Source organism: Miscanthus floridulus, chromosome 2, assembly GCF_019320115.1.
Source record: "Miscanthus floridulus cultivar M001 chromosome 2, ASM1932011v1, whole genome shotgun sequence".
NCBI classification, from domain to species: domain Eukaryota; kingdom Viridiplantae; phylum Streptophyta; class Magnoliopsida; order Poales; family Poaceae; genus Miscanthus; species Miscanthus floridulus.
The window spans coordinates 70,207,436-70,225,155 of record NC_089581.1 but is presented as its reverse complement, the minus strand read 5'-3'; the positions used below and the strand labels follow the sequence as shown (position 1 = coordinate 70,225,155).

At 41.8% G+C, this 17,720-nt stretch overlaps 2 long non-coding RNA genes across 2 annotated transcripts; both read right to left on the bottom strand.

Moving 5' to 3' along the window:
* Window positions 1-9,254: 9,254 nt before the first annotated feature.
* LOC136539082 (uncharacterized) lies at window positions 9,255-9,880 on the bottom strand. Its single transcript, XR_010779530.1, has 2 exons — window positions 9,749-9,880; window positions 9,255-9,621 (listed from the first exon to the last, which is right to left on the bottom strand). It is a non-coding gene; the product is annotated as an uncharacterized lncRNA (long non-coding RNA).
* Window positions 9,881-11,903: 2,023 nt separating this feature from the next.
* LOC136539081 (uncharacterized) lies at window positions 11,904-14,065 on the bottom strand. The gene is made up of 3 exons (XR_010779529.1): window positions 13,768-14,065; window positions 13,595-13,681; window positions 11,904-11,976 (listed from the first exon to the last, which is right to left on the bottom strand). It is a non-coding gene; the product is annotated as an uncharacterized lncRNA (long non-coding RNA).
* Between the last annotated feature and the right edge of the window lie 3,655 nt (window positions 14,066-17,720).

Genomic DNA, 17,720 nt, shown 5'->3' with positions numbered 1-17,720 from the left:
ATCAAGATCACAAATGAAAGAATAAAGCTTATAACATTCTTAGGTCATTTCATACATCACTTTCCATGCAACATCAGAGTATAATATTTATTGATTATAACAGCGGAATATACCCATGTTATCAGAGTTATGAACAATTTAATTTAACAGTGGAATATAAACATGTGATCAGAGTTACAGCGGAAATAAATATATATTCATGACATGATGAAGCATTGATATCTAAACTATGACAACAAATTATAAAACTTCTATTTATAAAAACATTTAGTGCAAGTTATAAATGAAACTATGATCGTAACGTAAAGGAATCCTCTCTGAGCCCACCAGGAGGAATCCACACACAACAGTCAGCTCTAGCATCCGCCTGTCACCTGCAATAGGGGGGAATAAAACCCTGAGTACTCAATTGTACTCCGCAAGACTTATCTGTCAGGAGGAAAGAAAAGACTCCAAGGGTATGCAAGGCTATCTAGCTTGTGGGTTTATTACATCTACAGGAGCATTACTAAACATGTGTCCTTGCATTCAATTTTATTAGCAGTCATCATTAGTTCATTAACTAACCATTCTATGTAAGCACTTGTGCTACTTTCAAGTAGGTGGTAAGCAATCAGGACCATTTTACCATCTTTTATCTTCCAGTTCTTACTACGGTGCCATATTGTAGACAAGTCGTGCCGGATTATCCGGTGATTCACAAATCAATGTGCCTAGTTGGGTACCCCAAAACACACGCCCTACTTGTATCCTAGGCACAAGCAGGACCAACCCACCACTCTCCTATCATGGGGTCCAGATCCCTGTCCAAACTTGGACTCCAAGCCCCCACACCTGAGTCCCGGACTCAGTGTGGTGCTTAGACCTCCACCATCCCCGCCTCTAATGAGTCGGTCCAATAAGAGCTGGAACCCATGACAAGAGAGCAATGAGCCTCCCTGCTCCCATAAACAAGTATGTGTTCAGGATAATAAGTGTGTGACCTGACTAGAATCCAATGCAACGGACAATCCTTAACCGACACAGGCGGAACAAGTGCAATCCGAGCCTCGCTCGAATGCCAAACCAAGTCTAGATCCAAAGTGCCACTCTGCCCGGTCTCCAATTATCATTCATATATTTTCTATGTGATAGTAATATAATAACAACAATAATATCTTTCCTATCGCTCGCGAGTGACGGGCAATCACTCGACTTCTACTGGAGTCCTGTAGCATAGCCATATACATGATCCTATCATACTAGTAAAACTCATAGGATAAGGATATATATATATATATATATATATATATATATATATATATATATATATATATATATATATATATATATATATATATATATATATATATATATGCAAGTGAGTTTCATTCAACTCCTTAAACTTAATGCACAAGCATAAAATAAAGTGCAGAATAATAGGGGTTATGCACCGGGGCCCGCCTAGGTAAGATATAACCAAAAGTTAGCATTCCATCGTGGCAACATGATCGGCACCATCTTTTCTGCTACTCCGGTCATCTCCACGATCCATCATTATTCCTATTATGATATACGTGGATGCAACACATAGATGTAAATAATCAACGACAACCGAAACTCTTAGAAATTCGATTACGCCTCATAAGCTAACGAGATAGCTCTAACGTGCTAGGCTACGTATCTAGGTTGTCGAACTAGGCGCTAATTTCCCACAATGTTTTATTTATACAAACCCAAGTTGTTTCTCTATTAATTAAATACTTATATATGTGAACTAGGGCTCATTTAATTACCTAAACAACTAATTCATGTGGAGCTACAAAAATTACAGTGAGCACCTAATATTGCTAGGAATGTATTGTAAAATTTTAGAGCCAACATTATCACCAATTTATCACAATAATTCCTACAAGTTTATATTTTGACAATATTAAGTATCTCAATTTAATTATATAACTCCTAAAAATATTATAAAACTATGTGAATAAAATATACTAGCAGATAGATCATGATTTAGGAGTCCAACAAAATTAGTTTCACTATTTTTGGACATCTATACAAATTTATTTTGAATTTACAAATTTACCTTAGAAACTAATTTGGAAAATGCTTTTGAAAAAGAAAAGGCCGGTGGCCAACTATTCGGCCCAGCAACCTAAACGGCCTGCGATGGGGAGCTCGCACATGTAGCAGGCCGGCCCAACAAGCCCGCAGCGTGAGCGCTCCTGTGCAATTTACGAAAGAGCCCCTGACCTAGCGAGTTATTATGTGGAGAACTTGCGCACTATTCTACAAGAGACGCGCTTTGCAGCTAAGCCCCCGAACTATCTTGTCCTCACCACAGGATGGTCCATGGCGGCCTGCGCATGACAGCGTGACTTCGGCCGGCACTGCACACCTACGCCGGTTAGCCGAGCGAGGCACTGGCTAACCGAGCAAGCCGACGAGCATCGCGGGGCCAAGCCGGACTCCTAGACAGCGGTTGGGAGATAGACAATGACCCTAGCGCTCTGTCCATGCGGCTGGACCACCCGCCATGGCGGCGCGAGCATTCCAGCGACCTAGGATACTAACAGAGAGGTAGAGACAGAGGGGAAGCAGCAGTGGCTCATCGCGGACTGCGCTGCGGTGGCAGTGGAGGTAGAGGAGGGCCGAGGTGACCTAGCCACATGCGCGTGAGCACGGTGGCAGTGCTCTGAGGCAGACACAGCGAGTCACCACGCCATCGATGAGTGCCCTAGCCAAAAGAAGATGAGCACCAGCCCCAGGGGGTCAAGACAAGCTCTGAAACACCGTCAATTAATCCTTTACCGTTGGGTTTGGGGCTTACCCCAAATCATGCTCTGTTCGGGGCGAGATGACCGGTGGCTCAAAAATTCCTGAACCTAGCCGATCAGAGAGGATTGAGGCGCTCGAGCGGGTCAACTAGCTAGCCTACCTCCATTCCTAGGTACTAGAACACTGAATTAAAGTGGGATATCACGAACCGCGCGTGCAAGCTTGCGCCACGGTGCACTCCATCGACGGCAAGGTGGACGAGGCAGTGGGCTCATGGCTCGGACAACCTCGACCAAGGTTGCGTTAAATGAGCAGAAACACCCACACGGTGAGGCTCCGAGGGAGCATGCCATGAGGTGCCGAGGTGGGACCGCTTGGCCTTGGCTGAGAGTGGGCGGCGGTAGCAGAACAGCGAGCGTGCAGGAAGAGCATTGACACCACGACAAAGGTAGTAACTCGATGAGACAGCGGAGGGTGGCAGCTACCTTGGGGTAAGTAGCTCATGCGGTGAGAAAACGCCACATCGCCCAAACGACGGCCACCGCGGCATCGGCCCGGCCCGGTGTGCGGCCAACCACAATGGGGTCAGCCAATGGTAGTGACCAAGGCCAGGGCAGCCAAACGGCAATGGCCCGCCCGTGTGGCAACTGCAGGGCAACAAGAAAGGCGAGCGTGGCACACACGTGTGGCACGCCCAAACTCGATGGCGTAACACCGTGGATGTGGTGACCGCGGCCATAGGGCTGAACGGCCGAAACCAGTGTTGTGCATGCTTTTTGAAGCTAAACAAAAACTATAATCGTCTCGTCTAAGGTTCAACCACTTATGCTAGTTCAAAGCCAACACTACCCGGTCCCTAACAAGACAACTGTTATGCTTAAAGAGCAGCTAGAGAAAAAGATAAACGAGTGCTAATCTAAGCTCGTCACTGAAATGCTGGTTCACGAACAGAGAGTCAAAGACATGCTTCCAACACGTTCCAGCGAAGTTTGGCCAATTTTTGAGTGAGCATCGTAACCCTTAACGCAACTACGCCCTGCTCCATGCTCAAGCACTCGCCCTGATGCAACCCACTATGTAAAAACATGAGGTTAGTGTTTAAATATTTTAGTTATAATCTAAACGTCAAAATGACGCTGTCTACTACCTTTCCAAACTTAGAAAGGCTAAGGGTTTCAATTTGGACTTAACAACCATTAACACTTTTGTCATAATTTTTAAATGGTCTAAACCCTTTTAGCTTTACCCAACAAGTATATCACGTAGAAGTCCATACTTCATACTAACCCATATGAACAAAATATTTAAACACTTTTTAGGTATTTTCCACATTATAATTTGCCAAAGATAGCATTTTAAACATAAGCTTATTGGTTTGCCGACTTAACGAAAAGAGCTCATCTCAACGTCAAGTTAGATTTTAGAACTCCCAAAACACTAGTTAACAACATCTATTTCCCAAAAGTTAATGTTGTATTTCCATCTACTAAACTTGTACTTCAATTTTTATTTAAGTACTAAATACAAGTTATGTTTTATTCTTATTTTTAGAAATTGCTTTTCATGCCAAACAATAAAAACTACTTTTCCTATTTTCATGTTAGAATTTTCATTATCGCATTTAAGTAAACTAACTCACTATATTTAGAGATCTATATCTTAGGCCATAATCTCAGTGCTAGCGAGCTTGTAACAACAGAGGTGTTACAAATTTGATAAAAGTTTGAGTGTTTGTTTTGACAGGCCTATTCACCCCCCTCTAGGCCAACCAGAGATCCTACACAACCAAACGACTACATCGGCAACTCTAACAGCAACCAGGTAGCCGCTGTGAACCGAGCGACTACAACGCCAACATCATTAGCGACCAGGTAGCCACTGTGACCATCCGAACGACCGTAGCGACAACATCAACTGAGGCAGGGCAGACCAATGCGAAGAGTAGAATGAGGCACACACAGGCACAATACAGTAAGGAGCGACATCCGGTGAACGGCGGGGAGGAGCAGGCGGAGTGCAACAACGAAGCCTTCATCAAGAGAATGACATGTGCGGACGTCAACTTCGTTGGGAGAGGCACCCAAGATGGACTTTCGTCCCCAAACTTGCCCCAGCAACCCCAGCGATGAGCAGAAAAATGACGACGCCTCCAAGAAGGTGATGACACTAGCGCGCCACCGTCGTCGGCCCAAGGCAAGAAGCCTAGTGGGATTTTCATCCGAAGACTGTTCGTCGACCACAACAGGCCAGGTCCAATGGATGCCCGTCGCAGGCGCTAGACCCTCATAGCGTAACCTAGCCACCGCAGTCGTGGACGCCGGCATGACCAAGGTAGGCGCGGCTTGGCCGCCGCGGCGTCGTTGCCTGCCCGCCGTTGTCGGTAGGCACGGGGAGGCAGCCACAGCCTTGGCCGACCACTGTAGGCGAGCCGCCAAGCTACCGGGCCCCCGAACGCCAGGCCAGCCGTAGCGTCCCGATCGACCACCACATATCCGTAGCAGGATAGGCCAGATCTAGTCCTGGGGCCCCCGGATCTGCCCCGCCGGCCACTAAAATCGCCGGATCCGTCGGGGAAGGTAACGGTGGAGAAGGGGGAGGGAGCGCAGTCGGGGTGGCCCTGCCACGCGCCGGCCAGCCGCCGCCGGCCCCCAGCACAGGCCCAAAGAGGACTGCTGGCTGGGCCGACCAAGAGCAGGCACCATGTGTGCGTACCCAATCCTGCCTCGGCCGCCCGGATGAACTCCGCCGGCCGCCGATGAGGAGGGACGCGCGGATGGCCTAGGCACCACCAGACAATAGATCCGACCCCTAGAGGTGTGGATCTGGCCGGCCGCCGCCATTCGCCGCCGCAGGTGAAGGGGGTGGTGGAGGAGCAAGAGAGAGAGAGAGTGTGGGCAGAAACCGCGGACGGGCTCCCTTTTTGGGGACCGCTGCTGGCCGCCGCACGTCGGAGGGTGGCGACGACGGCCGGAGGGGAGGCCGGGAGGGGGGGGGGCCGAGCTCGGTGGCCGGCGTCATCGCCCCCAAGTCGCCCGTTAGCGGGGTGCTCGAGGGAAGGGAAGGGAAGGGAAGAAAACGAGAAGGGTCTGACCAGCCAATTTTGTTTGCATTGCCATCAGAAAAGTGTTGTTTTCTGTTGTTCTAACATTTTAGCTTTTGCCGGGGTTGTAGCTTTTTGTAACTAGTTTTTTTCAGCTATTTTTCTATCTATTTATATATGCCAAGCAGATCTCTTATAAATAGCTCTTTTTCTATACTAAATATTAAAAAGATAATTTCGGTCACTTTAAAATTTTCATCCAACCTAAACACCAGCCTTGTGTCCGTGTCTAATTTTTGTTCGTTTGTTTCTTCTCCCACTGATTTCTCTTCTTTCTTCTTCCGCTTGTAGGTTGGGTTTCGTTGGGGTCTCACCAAAGTGCTGGCCCTGTCCCCTGGTTATGTCCCGTGCCGTTTGCGTGTTTTTTTTACTTCCTAATGAAACAACTCTATTTTTCATTATAAAGATAAAGATAAATAATAAATACAGTATTACGGATCTTTGAAACTTTGATCTTTACTTAATAAACAAATATTTCTATTACTTAGGGCACCTACGATAGTAAGAGCTGGTTACTACAATTTTTTCAATAGTGCTAACTCTTAGCATATACACCCTCCGTTTCAAACTATAAGTCACTTTAAATTTTTTTGGTTTATCCAATTTGCTATGCATCTAAATAAATAATATGTCTAAATACATAGCAAAATAGATAAACCAAAAAAACCAAAGCGACATAATCTTGAAATATGTACAAGAGCTTAGCTCTTATTAAGAGCTAATTTTTTCTCTCATCTATTTAAAATAGGAAAAAAAATACTTAGAGCTAGCTTAAAAGTCGATTGTTGGAGCTGCCCTAAGTTATTGGTTTAAATTATGAATAAATTATTATCATGACATGAATTAGTCTATGGCCTAACTAATCAAATTTCAAACTCAAATCTTGAGGTCGTCCAATCTAATTACCAGAACAAATGTTTCTCCCAGCTGTTTGCACATACCACTGCAAATCTCTAAGTTGTCCACATATATCAGTGTAACTTTGGATAAGGGCTAACATGTGAAATCCAAGACATGTCAGACTTTAATAAGATATTAAAATACATATTTTTATGAATGAATCCTTACAAAAAGTCATCGAACTTCACATCTGACTCTACTATATATATATATATATATATATATATATATATATATATATATATATATATATATATATATATATATATATATATATATATATATATATATATATATATATATATATATATATATATATATATATATGGAGAGTATATTCAGTAGCCAGCTACAAAATAAGTTATTCTGTAGCAATATCTATTTACGATAATTTTATATATTAATTTACGATAATGTCAATACATATTTACGATAGTTGGGTTACTATAACACATGGGGATATTTACCGTAATGTTACAGTAAACCACTTAGTAAGGAATTACTATAATCTCGTAAATTAACATAGTAATTATAGTAACTCAAAGTTGCTACAGAATAAGTTATTTTGTAGTCAGCTACAAAATAGTAGTTCTATATGTATATTCAGTAGCTAGCTATAGAATAAGTTATTTTGTAGCCACCTCCATTTACGATATTTTGTATACTTAATTTACGATAAAGTGAATACATATTTACGATAATTATGTTACTATAACACATGGGAATATTTACCGTAACATTATAGTAAACCACTTAGTAAGGAGTTACCATAATCTCGTAAATTAACATAGTAATTATCGCAACTCAAAGTGGCTACAAAATAAGTTATTTTGTAGCCAGCTACAGGTTATATATAACAACTAACCTGTAGCTGGCTACAAAATAACTTATTTTGTAGCCACTTTGAGTTGCGATAATTACTATATTAATTTACGAGATTATAGTAACTCCTTACTAAGTGGTTTACTATAATGTTATGGTAAATATCCATATGCGTTATAGTAACCCAACTATCGTAAATACGTATTGACATCATCGTAAATGAAGGTGGCTACAGAATAACTTATTTTGTAGCTACCTACTGAATATACTCTCCATATATATATATATGGAGAGTATATTCAGTAGGTAGCTACAAAATAAGTTATTCTATATATATATATATATACATATATATATATATATATATATATATATATATATATATATATATATATATATATATATATATACCTACTGAATATACTCTCCATATATATATATAGAATATACTCTCCATATATATATATATATATATATATATATATATATATATATATATATATATATATATATATATATATATGGAGAGTATATTCAGTAGGTAGCTACAAAATAAGTTATTCTGTAGCCACCTTCATATATATATAGTATGAAAACTAAAGTTTTTGCATGTAAATATGTTGTTCCTTACAATGAAAGAAAAAATCTATCTCGTATTTTAATTCAATACATAATTCATAGGACATTGTATTATTATTGTTAATATTAACGTATATTATGGATATCATGGTCATCATAAAATAAAGTATAGCTTTTAAATTTTATAGGAAGATGAAAAGATGAATAGATATGTAACATTGCCATCTTTGTTTCGATTAATGAGCCTGTTCGTTTGTGATTGTTGCAGCAACCGCTCACAATATCAAAAGTAGAGCCTAACAAATTAAGTTGTTGTGAGGTGTGCAACAAATGAAGCGAACAGGTTAAACGTTTGATAGTTTTTTCTTCCGTTGCGATGCATGGTATATTTGCTAGTTAAAAAAAAAGACAAACTTTGCGACTTACATCATCAGGTTTGATGAGAAATTAAGTTTTTACATCATCAGGTTTGATGAGCAAAACCGAAAAAGGAAAATAAAACTCTGTGCAGAAGGCCACGCCAAGAAAGATCCATTGGGCTCATGCTGCGGACCTTTCCCCGGCCACGCTCATGAACAGCGCACAGGCTTACAGACAATTTCGGCTAACCATCGCGCATCTTCAGGTCAGCCACGTTACATGTTCTTCCTTTTCCTTGTGCATCCAAATTTTTCCGTGTTTGGACTGGTTTCGTTTGTGAATTACGCGCACTTGCGCAGGCCTTGCACCACGATTTTTGCAAAAAGGAAGTGACTACCTATCATTCGGCTGAATTCTGTTTGTGTTTCGGTCGATTTTTTTTGTCAACCATTCAGAACATGACGCATGCACGTAGAGCCGATAAGTACGAATATTTTTCCAATCGGCAAAGACAAATTCTAAAAACAGACGTCAACTAAAAAGATGTAAAAATCCAATAACAGACCATCCTTGAAGGACAAGAAAGAAAGACACCTGAAGGAAGTGGGGAGAACAGACCGACCCATCCAGAAAAATATCTATAACGTCAGGCAGAAAGAGGAGAAGGGGACAGATGAGGACGAAAGGGAAAGCAAAACCAAAACCAGAAGAACATGCAGATCAGGACGATGAATCAACTGAAAATAAGGTTTACTTATACTATTTCATCACTATCTGCTATCCCCAATCTTTGGACTTGAAAACTGCATTTCATCAATCATGCTTACAATTTTGGGGATCAAGTACAGACTCCTAGTAAATCAAATGAACCACCAACAAATCTGCCAAAAAACATTATATTGGCTGAAGCTCCTCTAGAATGGCATCCCCACAGGGGGATCTGTTTTATCATGGCGCCGCCTCTCCAACGCTGCATCACCGCATGGTAAGGTGGTTGGCGTGCAAAAGTGTGGCCAAAAGTCATAGTCAGACCTCAGCTTCTCAGCGACCTCCATGAAGTCTGTAAATTCGGTGCCACTGAATTCTGTGAAGATTCCAACCTATAAAATTGCAATTATCATGTACAGTCAGTTGTCAGCTCAAGAGGATCACTTGGCCTGCTCATCATAATACAGATTAAGTAACTACTGAATAAAAACAGGTGGAATTTTTGAACTGGAAGCTTACAATGTAGGTCTTCTTGTCATCGAAATGGGTCGCAACATCTTCCGGAGACTTTAGCTCCTTGGACGCAGGGCCAACCTGCTTCCTCAAGTAATCCACAATACCATCAGCCTCCATAGGGCCCTCATATTCCTGAATGTTCTTCCCCTGGTTCCTGAAGATCATGATGGTTGGGAAACCTTGGATCTCGTACTTGGTAGCAAGCGGCTTGTTCTTCTCCTCGTTAGCATCAACCTAGCGAGAACAATCGGTGGGTCATGTTTGCTAAGTGCCTGGGCCGCCTTATCATACTGAAACATCAAAGAAAACGCAGCTTAGCATATGAGATCAAACCAATCAGAACACAGCCCTTCTGTAAGTAAAGGGAGTGACCACGGGATAGGAGAAGCATTACATGTGGAGCAAGGTTCTTGCAGTGCCCACACCTGCAAATTCGATTCGACCACATTAGATATAACAATTAATAGAGACCATGTAACGATAGCATCAGTAAAAACACAGAAGTAACAAATCAGCAAGGTTGCAAGTGCCAAGTGCAGGCCTAATATTGTACATGTGACAAGAAAGAAAAAAAAAAGAGCATCACACAGACGTCAAAATCAAGCATACCAACCGCAGAAAACGAACAAGATATTAAACCGAAATATAATGTCACATGGTCACACAGGTATAAAGTAGCACTGCACTTAAACTGCACAACACTGAAGACTTCAATTCAAATATTTTTAGATTTAGATATTAGGCGTATGAGTAAAATGTAATTCTAAAAATGCTAAATGGGCAAGCCTAGTTCAAGAAACTAGATTGAAACTCACAAAAAACTGAGCCAATAATTGAATACCCAACACTCAAGGTCTCATATATACAAGCAGAGGTGGAAACTCTTTAACAATATATAGCACCCAGAGGAGAACAAAATCACATTACTAAAATAAAACACTTCAGGCATCAGCGCAACATCATGCTAGCAGGAGCAAGCTCAAGTCGATGGATGCATGCCCTGAAAATAAATTCTACTCGAATTGAGGTTCAGAGTTCCATTTTTCCCTTCAAGGTTCAGTGTTTTAGACCTTTTCTACATTCTGCTGCGTGAATGCATCTTATCTGGTAGAGTACCAAAATTACAATATAAGCTTCAGGAACCATGTGGCACAACAAATACGAGTACAACCTAATTGTGATGCACAAGAACATATCACTCCAATGGATTAACCATCACTCATTGAACTGAAACTAATAGGAACATTTATACTGAAAAAACAGACACTCGAAAAACATAACTGAAACTAAAGAAGATGTACGTGTAGATGATGAGCAGGCCTTAACAAGTACTCCTATCGTGCTCGTGCGTGCTCTATAGAGAAGGACGCACGCACGCTGGCCTCTGCGGAGTGCAGACTACGGTACGGGGTTGCAGCGACAGCATGTCTTCCTGCTCGCCAACGGTCGAATAGCCCTAGAGAGATGGGCCTACACCACTAAACGAGGTGCAAAAAGCCGCCGCCACCCCACCACGCCTTGCAGAATGGATTCTAGCAGTAGCTCACGCTCACTGCAAGCTGACGGAGGCACGAGATGAGGCTACGTGAATGATATTACTACATTACAAAAAAAACTTGCTCAGAAACTAAAACCGAAGAAAAAAAGAAATACTAAAACTGAACCACAAACAAAACAAACAAATCAAACTGACCCTATTGGAAATCAAACTCACGCTTATCCAAAGTCAAGAAAAACACAAAGTCCATCATGCTTGATAATATAGTTCTGTATCTAACAGTTCGGGGTTCTCAATATCTCTGAATGCATCACTGTCAGAGGTGGCATCAGACTGCATAAACCCAAATGCACATGTCTGAATGCATCAGTCTAGCAGTATAAACCCAATTATCATTTAGACTAACATTTGGCAGGGGTGTATTTTCATTTATACTGCATAAACCCAATATTTCAACTTGCGAGATTTCAGATGTGCATTCAGTACTGCTGCTGCAACATGGACACAAGACAAAAATAAATCATGATGCTGCTCCTTCTATTCACTACCTCTGTTGCTTGCTTACGAATCATGGGAGATAGATATCCCCAGGCAAGTGAAAGAGAAACCTAAATGAATGGTAAGAAGACGAAGCAAGCAGACCTGCAATGTGAAGAGGCAGTCGATCTGGACCTCCTTGGTGACAAAATCCGCACTGATGGTGGCCTGGTTGCTGAACTTGTTGTTGACGTAACTGCGCACACCAAACCGAGGAATCGGCCCCCGATCAGTACTGAAAATTGAAAACTGAAATCTGGACTGAAAATTAAATATTCTGGATTGAAAATTAAATTGAAATCTGAACCAAAAAACATGCAAACAAGAAATTAATATTCAAGACTTAAACTGAAAATAGGCTACACTGAAATTAAACTGAACTTAAACTAAAAATGGGTTATAAATAACTTAACCTGAAATTGAACTGAAACTAAAGTAAAACTGAAAATAAATTCTACTGGAATTGAACTGAACTTTCTAATCCTTTGACAATGGATGTCGTCACTAGGTACCCTGAAACCTAAACTAAGACTGAAAAAAAAACTAAAATAAAACTAGAGTAAACTAATAACTAAACTGAAAGTGTCAGGTAATAACCAGTGAGACATGGATCTTCAACTAAGCTACAGCTACCCATACGCTAATGGGCCGAGCATCCATGAAGCTGAAGCTAAAAAAGGAAACTACTGGAAGGAACTAACAACCATAAAAAAAAACAAGCACAACAGGCAAGCATGCAATGAATTATAAATGTAGATTGCTGTATCAAGAAAGTTACATTGCACAGAGAATAAAAAAACACACTCAGCTCAGTCAGCAAATACTATGAATTTTCTCTAACTCACTGAACCACTGTCATCCTAATGTACTTATGAACAAAACTGAAACAAAAATTCTGCTTGTGGGAGCAAGGGCTAATTTCTGGCAATGAACTAGACAGAGAGAGGCAACATGCCACTTTGGACTAGGGACAAAATGAAAAGAACAAAGTAAAACTGTTGCTAAACAAAATATATATGATGCACTGGCGCCTACAAAAAATAAGTAACATACGAAATAGTAGTATCAATTGCTAAATACTACTATATAAGCCATATCCACAAATTTGATCCAATGAAATGAAAGATAAAAGCAAATACTCATCATGGTTCTCAACATTTAGCAGCAGTATATTGGCAATGAATTATTTGTCAATATAATGCATATATAGGTAGCTAATCTCACACACACACACACAAAAAAAAGCACACCACACAGGAGCACAGCACCAGCAACGAGAGACTGCATGAGGAGAAGATCTCAAGCAAGCAGAGGTGTACGTCAACCCAGAACCAGTAGTTGATGATCCGCAAGCTCGTGCTGCTACTAAAGCTGATGACCGATGATTTCCTCTCCTTGTTTATTTATTCATCCTCTCACACACATACAGTCACAGCAAAGTCTCGCTCACGAAATGCAATGGATCGGATAGCAGCGAGGATGCCGAGCACACACAACTAAACCAACATCTCTGGCACACGAAAAATCAAGCAAAAGCAGCAGACGAGTGCCAAACATAAAACACTAAAACTCAATAACCTGAAATACTGAATCAGGATGGGTTCAGTAACTACAACTGAAACTAGAATACCAAAAAAAAAATCTAACCCACCATGAACACTAAAAACACTACAGATCCGAGCTAAGTGGACACTAAAAACAACATAGATCCACAGTAACTTAGAGCACAGCACACAGATTAGGGATATGAGCATCAGATTTTTTTTGCATAATTCAGGGGAGGGAGAGAAGGCATGAGATCGTGTTAAAAATACCTTTACAATCCGATGAATCAAGAACAATAATATGCAGAAACAACTGTCTGATTGATAGACGACTGAATAAATTTAAGGAAACTTTGCCTGCACATGGAAAACCAAAACCGTTCAGAAAACAAAAAAAAGGAAGCAAACTACAAGCACATAGGATTCGTGTAGGGGGAGAGTACCTGCGCTGCGAAAACAAAAGCACAAATGAACTCTCAAACAACGGCGCGGGTTGGAGGAGGCAAACCAGATCTTCCACCGGACGATTTGGGGAAGGAGATGAATCGACAGACACCAAAACCAAAACCGGTGATAAATCGATTCAGAGGATAGGGGAGAGGCGCTACAGCATAGGCACTACCCTGCGGCTACAACCAAAAGCGGCGCATCCCACCCGCTTCTGGAATCTGGAAGATGAACAGGAAACCCAAGGAGGGAGAACGACGGGAGTGGGATGGATACTTCCAGAGAGAAAGAGAGAGAAATGAATAAAATAAGGGGGTGTTTGGTTTCTACAGGAAAATTTTAGTCCCTGTCTCATCGGATGTTTAGACACATGCATGAAGTATTAAATATAGACGAAAAAAATAACTAATTGCACAGATTGTGGCTAATTTGCGAGACGAATTTTTTAAGCCTAATTAGTCCATGATTTGACAATGTGGTGCTACAGTAAATATATGCTAATGGTGGATTAATTAGGCTTAATAAATTTGTCTCGTAAATTAGTCTCCATCTATGTAATTAGTTTTATAATTAACTCATATTTAGTTCTCCTAAATAGCATCCGAACGTCCGATGTGATATGGACTAAAATTTAGTGGACCAAACACCCCTAACACAGGTAGCAAACGAAAAGAGTCCGCAGCGAAAACTCAATGGGCGCGGAGTTCGAAAAATTTGGGTACCTGGATGTATTCAGGGCTTGTTTAGATTGAAAGTTTTCTGAATCTGATGAATAGTACCACTTTCGTCTTATTTGACAAATATTGTTCAATCGTGGATCAACTAGGCTCAAAAGATTCATCTCGTGATTTCCAACTAAACTATGTAATTAGTTATTTTTTTACCTACATTTAATACTCCATGCAAACGGCTAAAAATTAATGTGATGGAGAGAGTGAAAAAACTTGGAATTTGGAGGTGATCTAAACAAGGCCTCAGACCCGAGTAGACACAAAGCCTTGAACAATAATAATCGGACTCAACGAGAAACTAGCCCACGAAGACAAACCAGCCCACAAAATACACAAAAGCCTTGTACAGAATAATTGACTGACGACAAAACCAAAAAACAGCCGATAGACGGTTAGAAATTCCGCTTAGTTTTATAAACTTTTTCATCGCAAGTCTGTTTATACAGTTGCACAGTTGCGTTTTTCGTAATGTGCTTAACAAAACGACTTCTGTATTGTTGGCTATTCTTTAACGAGAGTTTTTTTTAACTACACTTGAGTACTGATTTCATTTATTATTGTCTCCACGAAAATTGATATCCTCGCAATAAAAAATAATATTCATTTTGTTGCCACATCGAAGCGGCTACTACTAAATAGTGAAAACAAAAGAGGGTGCGTGTGTGCATTCACGATGAAATTTTAGTCATTGATTCTCTATTTTGCCATGAGTGCAAGTGCACCTCATGAACTGTAGCCACCTTCGCCTCTAGTGATGCTCATTGGAGTTGTTACTTCATCTAAAATTTTATCTGACTAAACTATTCATATTGTACCTCGGCCTTCTGGATAATGGATCCATAAGATTATCGATAATGCTTGGCCACGGGCGTTAGCCTCACGAACACCGTGCGCCTCACTTTGCCTCGCTGGTTCGGCCCACGCTGCTCGCTCCCGCCTACGACGCGCACCTCCTCGACCTCTTACCCAACCCTCAACGTCATCGGGATGCCTCGCGGCACCCGCCCCTACCAATGGCCACTGGGCGCACGTGTTGGGGTGCCTCAAGGTCATCTCTGGCCGAACCAAGAGCACCCATGAGTGCGGCCGGATGCTAGTGGCGCTCGCGCACCGCCCCTCGTCGTCGGCTCCCAGCCCGACGGCCGAAATCGACCGGCCCATGCCTCCACTCTCCTATGTTGTAAATGTATGTTTCAAGTGTTTCAAACGTTTCAGAGATATGTTGCAATTGTTTCATAGGGATGTTGCAAAAGTACAACGGAGATGTTGCACATGTTGCAAGTGTTTCAGAGGCATGTTGCAAGCGTTTATTTCAAATGGTTTATCTGTTCCAGACGTATGTTGCAAGCGTTTTGATCTGAATGTTGCATATGTTTCGCACATATGTTGCAATAGGATATTCTAAATGTTTTGTCTGTTTCAATCATATGTTGCAGCAAGTATTTTCATGCTGCAAGTTGCAAGTGTTTTATCTAATGTTGTATATGTTTCACACATATTTTGCAATTTAGACGTATGTCTCATTCAAGTGTTTTATGTTGCACGTATTTCATATTGTTCAGAGAGTCAGGGGGCACGGGAAGTGATGGTGACACGGCACGTGCACCATGGAATGGGACACAGCGAGTCGGAGGCCGGCGGACGTGGCACGTGGTGCGCTAGGGGCCAACGGTCGAGGCGTGACAGGGCAGGGTGCGCATGCGGGGCTGGGCGGGGCGAACGGCTAGACGGATGGGGGCGTGTCGAATTGAGGTGGACAGGGCAGACTGCGCGTGCGAGGCGAGTTATCCGACGCGCGAGCTTAGCGGCTGTGATGGGGTGCGCGTGTAGGGCGAGGCGAATTAGCGGACGGGGACAGGCTGTACGGGTGTCAAATATGCGTGTCCGTCCAGACGTCCAGACACTAGTCATACCGTAAGATTATAATATAGAGTAATAATGTGCATGTAACTTAGACAGCTTGGCCGCTTGTGAGTGCTGTGCATGATGGGGCTAATTGGAGCACGGCCTCCTAGACAATGCCCGGCCAGGCAACAGGCGAACGTGTGGAGACACTGCCTGGCCCAGGTAGTAGCCGTCCGCCACTGTCAACCAAACAACCCTGATGATTTCACCATACCAATGCAACACCCTAGTTGCCACTTGACACTTTCGGACTTTGACAACATAAATGAAAACAGAATTTTAAAGTCTAGAAAGAAATGAAGAACTTGGCAAATTAGTTGATTAGAGTTCGTCGCTTTAGATATTTTCACCAAGAACGAATGGAGGATCAATAAAACAAAACTTTGCTTCTTCTTCTTTTTCCCTTCTTTGGTTCTCTTTCCCATTTTTTTTATCAGCTGGATTAGCAGAAAACCATGTAAGAACTTGTAATATTAATGATGCATAAAAGAAAAAAATGAAGAATAAAAGCATGATTACATTGGATATTCATATTTCCAAACAATGTTGAACATCTACAATTCTTGTCCAACCTAACGGCTATATCCCTAGAATACTTAAGGTATAAAATTGTCTATATATAGTTAGATCATGCTATGTAACTACAATCCAAGTGGCAATCATGCCCAACCTTCTGTTTTCTTGAGACCATGTCTAGCGTTCGTCTTGAGTCTTTGATCTGGCCCCTCCTCTTTTTCTCCTCCTAGCTCCTGACCTAAGGATCGGGGCCGAGTTGGAGGCTCCGATTAAAATTTTTCTTTGGATAAATTTTTTTGAAGGTCAATGGCGGGGGAGGATCCCCACCTGAATACCGTTATTGATTGATCACTTTGGATAAAATTTTCAGGTTGAGGTTTTGGTTTTCGGTAGTAAGGTTTACTTCAAGCCTTCATCCTGAGCTTTTGCACAAAGATATCCCTTTAAGACCTCTCTTATAGGATATTTTTTAAACCCTACAAAATACAATATAGGAGCTTCACTGCAACGAGCTAGGAGGGAGAGGGGCAAAAGGTGTCGGTGCAGAAAGTGACCAACTAGTGAATATTTGTAGTTTTGTCGTACGTTGTGATCGGAGGTGGCCTAGCACTCAATGTCACATGATTTATACTGGTTCAGACAACGTGTCCTACGTCCAGTTTGGATCGGTTAGTGACTTTATTCCTGAGCCCAGGTGCTCAAAGTTTGCTATGGGGTTACAAACGAGAAGGAGGAAGAAGGGGTGTACAGGAGGTCCGGTCGGCTCCGGTCGGAAGGGCCGGGAGCGACGGGAGCTG